The sequence below is a fragment of the Peromyscus californicus genome, unplaced genomic scaffold (assembly GCF_007827085.1).
Source record: "Peromyscus californicus insignis strain IS unplaced genomic scaffold, ASM782708v3 Scaffold_17__1_contigs__length_78620276, whole genome shotgun sequence".
NCBI classification, from domain to species: domain Eukaryota; kingdom Metazoa; phylum Chordata; class Mammalia; order Rodentia; family Cricetidae; genus Peromyscus; species Peromyscus californicus.
The window spans coordinates 49,237,177-49,243,176 of NW_026294469.1; the positions used below are offsets into that span (position 1 = coordinate 49,237,177).

The 6,000-nt window shown below is 59.2% G+C and overlaps 1 protein-coding gene and 1 long non-coding RNA gene across 2 annotated transcripts in view; one reads left to right on the forward strand and one right to left on the reverse strand.

Moving 5' to 3' along the window:
- Ndst1 (N-deacetylase and N-sulfotransferase 1) overlaps positions 1 to 1,862 on the reverse strand; it is a 64,565-nt gene extending 62,703 nt beyond the window's left edge. Inside the window, 1 exon segment of the mRNA XM_052742246.1 lies at positions 1,768 to 1,862. The gene's annotated coding sequence lies outside the window, so the exon portion shown is untranslated.
- A 13-nt stretch (positions 1,863 to 1,875) lies between these two features.
- LOC128112863 (uncharacterized) lies at positions 1,876 to 5,291 on the forward strand. The gene is made up of 2 exons (XR_008219213.1): positions 1,876 to 1,982; positions 3,210 to 5,291. It is a non-coding gene; the product is annotated as an uncharacterized LOC128112863 (long non-coding RNA).
- The last annotated feature ends 709 nt before the right edge of the window (positions 5,292 to 6,000 follow it).

Sequence of the window (6,000 nt, forward strand, 5' to 3'; positions counted from 1 at the left end):
CATAAATCCTTGGCCTTAGGTCCCTGACCTGCCCAAGGGTTCTACTCTTGAACCCAGCCTCCTACCCCGTGTTGACCTGAAAGTGACAGGTCTAAAGGGAGACACAAAGCTCTGCAGGTCTCCTGGGTGCTGGGGAAAAGTCTGTTGACAAAGCCACCAGCTGTCCCCAGTTGGAGCCAGGGAGACAGACTCCTCCCTGAACCACCCCACCCACACTGGGTGGGAGAGCGTTCCTAGCAGGACCCAGCCAGCCACGGAGGGAACTTGGACCACCATCACGAAGCTCCGATCACAGGCTCCAACTGACCTTCTCCCCCCTCCAGCACCAGCTGCCACCCTCACGAGGGCAAGGGCACAAGACCTCACCCAGGCAAGTGCCAGGTGGAAGGGTGTCTCACCTGGGGAAGGGTGACGGGGCAGGGAGGCAGCCCGTATGATTCAACTGAAAATGAAACTATAAACCCAGTCGCATCAAAAGGCCTAGCAGGGATATGTAGTTGATAATACAGGGCTGAGAGAGGGGGCAAATCCCAGCTCCCACTTCCTACCTTCATGTCCTTTTTCCATTCTGTGCCTCAGTTTCCCCCTCTGTAAAAATGCGCCTAACAGTCATGCGGGAGTATTTTTGTCCACGAAACCGTGGAAAGCAGGGAATTAGCCCAGTGCCCGGCACACAGCAACATGCACGGAACACTTGTTGAATATAAGCATGCCAACATTCTCCGAGGTCCCGCACCCTGGCTCCATACACCCATTTTACAGGTGAGGAAACAGAGGCTGGGAAAGGTGAAGAACCCGCTCAAGGTCACACAGCTGGGAAGTGACAAACACCCAGGTCTGTCTAACCCTCAGCCCAGAGGGTACTATTGCCCCAGAATGTCGCCCCCCCCACCCCAAGCCAGGAGGGAAGACCAACCGTGGGATGCAGGGTCTGTAGGGATCCTGGCACATACAAGCCAGGTGATGGATGAGTCCTCGGATTCCTGGCAGCTCCCAGACCCCCCCGCGTCCTACAGGCGTCCCCTCCTCAGGCTGGTCAAATGCTAGGAGTCCCAGCTCCCCGAGAACCTGAGGGAGGAGGGGAGTTAGGGACCAGGCCCTAACCAGGGCCCCCGGAGAAAACCGGTCCGGCCGCCTTCCCCCCCCCCCCCCCCCCCGTTCCCGAAGCTGGGACCCAGCCTCGAGCCCCCTCCCAGGCTAGACAAAAGTTTCCCCTGTTCGGGAGCCGGGGAGGGGGGAGGGGGGGCATTCCTCGTGGGTGACATTATCCGTGACCTACCAGCTGCCGCGCCGCCCGGCCCCGCACCCCGGCCCGCCCGCCGGGCCCCGCGAGGCCCCCCACCCCTTTGTCCTCCCACCGCCCGCCCGGCGCCCGCGCGCACCAAACTTGCGCCGGGGCCGCTCGGGCCCCCCGCGGCGGCCTGCACGCCGGGCCGGGCTTTCGGACGCTCGGCCCGGGACGCCGGCCGCCCCGGCCGCCCCGGCCGCCCCGCCACCCGGCCGCCCGGCCCTCCGGCCCTCCAGCCGGCCTCTTACCTGCCTCGGCCGGGGCGCCAGAGCGCGGGGGGCGGGGGGGGGGGAAGCGGCGCGGGTGGCCGCGCGGCCGCCGGCCCCGGGCGTGCGCGAGGCGGGCTGCGGGGCCGGCTTAACCCCTTGCTGGCCGCGCCGCGCCGCGCCCGCGCCCGCGCCCCCCGCCCGTGGGGAGCGCGCACAGGGCCGCCGGGCCGCCCGCCCGCCCGCCCGCTCCCTCCCTCGGCCCGCGCCTACCTCTCCAAGCCGTGGGCCGTGCGCGGGGCTCGATCCGGCGGCGCGGGGCGCGCACGCTGCGGGGGCCCGGCCGGCGCCGGGGCGGGACCGGGCGCCGCGAGCCGGGCTGGATTTTCTCGCTGCCACCCCCGATTCTCCCTCGGCTCTCCCGGCCGATTCGGTGCTGCTCGGCGACCACGTGACGCGGGCTGCCTTTGACCCCGGTCTCGGAGCGGGTAGGGGGCGGGGGCCCGAACCCGAGCCTGAGCGCGGGGGGGGGGGGGGGGGGGGGAGTGGGGGGGGGGGGGTGTCAAGACGCGGGACCCGCGAGGGCCATGCTCCCCGGCCAGGGGCCCGGAGGCGATGACCCCGAGCAGACAAAGCCCTGGGGGAAACCAACAAGTTATTTGGGGTCAGAGAGGGACTGGCGCTGGGGGTCGGTCGAGGCGGCGGAGGGAAGGAGGGGGACAAAGAGGCGCTCGCGCCGCGACTTCGGGGCCTGGAATCGCTGGCTGGGCCCCGGGGCTGCGGGTTCTGCCCCCCCCCCCCCCCCCCCCCCCGCGCGGGCCTGTGACAACCCTCCAGGGCCTCCTCAGACAGGTTCTCTCGACAACAGGTACCTGTCAGTATGACCCCTCCAGGGCAGGACTTCACACCTAAATCCACCCGCCATCTCTCTGACCGAAGCACGCTTGTAATTCCCCTTACTGGGAGGATCTGATTCATGGACTGATTTCATTGTTTACTAGGGTGTCATCTCCCTCAACAAGTTGTTCCCAGCTTCATCAGTCAGTCCTCTCTGTGGCTTGTAGCAGGCCCACTAAGAGGTATATGGCCACGCGCGCCAAAGTTTCTCCCACCTGGCCTGTTCTCCACCCTCAGCAGTTCCCACCCATCTCAAAGGTCCTGCAGGTTGGACGAGGTTCCTCCCGTTAAGCAGACGGAAACACTGAGTCTTCTATCCTCTACTCAGAGCCCTTAACAGCTGGTGCTAAAATTTATTCTCAGCCCAAAGAGATCAGCCATCCCTCAGCCAGCCAGTAAACCTGCAAGGGAGAGGAAGTGGGGTCAGGTGGAAGGATAGGTATTAACAACCCTTAAAAGGTCCTTGCAGATTACCAGGCAGACAGACTGAGACCACTGAGGCAAACACACGGGGCAACAGCCTGGACTCTCAAGCACCATCAGAGGTTCGGGACTGTTAACTGTAGGAACAAAACTGAAAAACAAAAACAATAAAAAACAAAAAACGTGAGAACAATTGGAGCAGAGTGGAAAGTTCAGAGAAGGCAGCTGGCACTGGGAGGCAGGACAGGCCCACAGGATTTCCCCAATGGGATCAGGTGTCCTCGCTGGTCAGCAGCCTACTTGGGTCTCCCCAGGGGGTGGGGATATTGAGGCCTAAACACAGAGAGATGCTGCTGGTCTGGAGCTGAGAACTACCAGGCTTCTGCTTCCTGTAGGTGCCCAGGTTACACCTTTGGAAGGAGTGTAGTCAAACAGGACCAGACCCGAAGACAGGGCCACAGCCCACAACTGCCGGCCACGTGTGGACAGGATGTGACTTCCAAGTACATACTACAGCCGCCACCAGTTGGACCGGGGAAAACAGCCTAGACCAGCAAATTCTTGGCAATCTGAGTTTCCACACTGGGCAGTGTAAAGTCCTTGAGAAATGGGCTGAGGCTTGAGCAGGTCAAGCCCCCGGTCGGCAGTTTAGAAGGTCCATTCCGTCAGCCCTGTGAACAGGATCTGTATTCTAGACACCGTGGGAGGGGCGGAGTTGAAAAGGACAGGCGTTCATGCTCAAGCTATGAGCCGAGGATGTTGCCCAATTGGTGGAGGGCTTGCCGAGCATGCAGGATGCCCTGGGTTCAATCCCCTGCACTGCATAGATGTGCATGCCTATAATTCCACAGCACAGCGCTCAGAAGGCAGTAGGAACAAGGTGTTTAAAGAGTTCAAGTGGGCATGAGTTCCCCCCCCCCATCCCTTTATTCTGGCCAAAGTGAGCCAGGAGAGAGGTAAGGGGGCAAGATGGCTCTCAAGATTGAAGGAGCAAGGGAAGGAGGGCTTCCAGGGTGTCAGCCGGTAAGCTGGATCAGATGAACAGTTAGGGTGGGTTTGGGAAAGGAAGATGGACGGACTTTCTGGCACAAGGAACAATCCACCAGGACCATGTGGAAGTGGTTCTGGAAAAGCTGCATGGAGCATGGCAGAGGAAGCAGGAAGGAAAGGCTGAGTCAGAAAAGACTGAAGGGTGTCGGGCGCTGAGGCTAGCCTCCAGAGCAGCTGAATCCCAGCCTGGACCGAACCTAATCCTGAGGGGCCTCCTGGAGAGAGAAGTCTTCTCGTGGGTAAAGAGATGGCAGGGAGCCAGTCAGGTCAAGGGCATGTCCAACGCAGCAGACTCAGAGGGTCAGCCTGGGAGTTAGGTAACCAACCCCATGTCTATGACAGCATTTCCTACCTCGGAGTCTTCAAAACCGGCTTCATAAGCTGGGCCTTCCGGCTTGTGAGGGTCTATGTGGCGGGCAGGGAAGCCCAGCCAGGGCGGAGATGGGCCGGAGGACCTATGTTCTACCCCTCCTCCCTCCCCTCATGACCACTCCCCAGGCCCCTTCTTAGGGCCCAGTGACCTCTTGAGACCATCGTGAGACTTCCTTGCTACCCCATCATCTCATCTGCTCCGTCTTAGCAAGGCAGAGGCTGAGCTCATCACTCCCCATCTTCCTCAAGCCCACATGGTCCAGTCTCTCTGTCCCATATGTCATCCATGAGCCCTCCCATTGCTCCTGCCTCCAAGCTGTTTTCTTTCTCTCTCAACTCCTTTTCTCCTTCATCAGTGCCGATGCGTAGCTTCTCAGCTTGCCTTTTTTGGGGTGGGGGGTGTTTTGAGACAGGGTCTCTCTGTGTAACAGCACTAGCTACCCTGGAACTCACCAGGCTGGCCTTGAACTCACAGAGATCCACCCTCCTCTGCCTCCCAGGTGCTGAGATTACCACCACCACCACCACCACCACCACCACCACCACCACCACTACCACCACCACCCAGCCTCTCTCATCTTTTAATGAAACTTCATCATGCCCATTTCCTGTTGAAAGTTACCAGCAACTTGGTTTCCCACCCTCCTAGGAGAAGTGTCTTGCCTGGGTGTCTGTCTGTTACCTACTTTTCCTCAGTGGACAGATCTTCACCTTCCACTTTGCCTGTCCATTTATTTATTTTCAGACTGAGTCTCACGATGGAGCCCTGGCTGGCCTGGAATGTGCTCTGTAGACCAGGCTGGCCTACGTCTCCAGAATGCTGGGATCAAAGGCCTGAGCCGTAAAGCCTAGCCCCAGGCTGCTGATTTTTGTTAAAGGAATGTACCAAAGCCTGTCTTTCTGGGCTCTGCCGTATCTAAACTATGTGGCCATGGTCATCATCTTCTCAACCTGTCTGTGCTCTTATCTCTGCGGTGTGGGCAATAATTGTGTGTGCTTCTGAGCGCTCCGTGGGAATTAAATATGTAAAGCCCTTCCTTCATGTGGGAGCTCAATGATGGCAATCCTTGTTTTGTGTTTGTGTTTTGGGTTTCTTTTTTTTTTTCCTCTCTGTATCCCTGGCTGTCCTGGAACTTGATCTGTAGATCAGGCTGGCCTTGAACTCACATAGCTCCACACCTGCCTCTGCCTCCTGAGTGTTGGGATTAGAGGCATGTGCCACCACTGCCCCACTATGAGAGTGATCCTTTAGGCCTCGAGGTTAAACTTTATGTTCTCTTGGGCTTTTCCTGAACTCCTGACACAGCCTAGGCCTTATGGTATACACTCCCCATCTCCCTCCTCACTACCCTCCCAGTGCCTGCCAGCTACCCAGCTCTGCTCTCTCGTCCAAGGTCATTGGAGGTCTTTGTCTGGAACCCTGCTGAGCCCCGTGCCCTGCATAGTACTTAGCACATGGCTGGTACTGTCTACTGACAAAGTGCCCACCCACTGGCACTCCTTTTTTTTTTTTTTTTTTTTTTTGAGACAGCTTTGGTTCCTGTCCGGCCTCGAACTCACAGAGATCCGCCTGGCTCTGCCTCCTGAGTCCTGGGATTAAAGGCGTGTGCCACCACCACGGCCCAGCATTGGCACTCCATTCTTTCGTTCATTTAGACATCTATCAGTGCTTCCTTTAAAGTCTTCCTCACACAGTACTGGCAGGCAAGGCGGGGTGAGCAGGAAAGGTAAGGCCTCGGTGCAGTATGCCGTGTTAGCTACTGC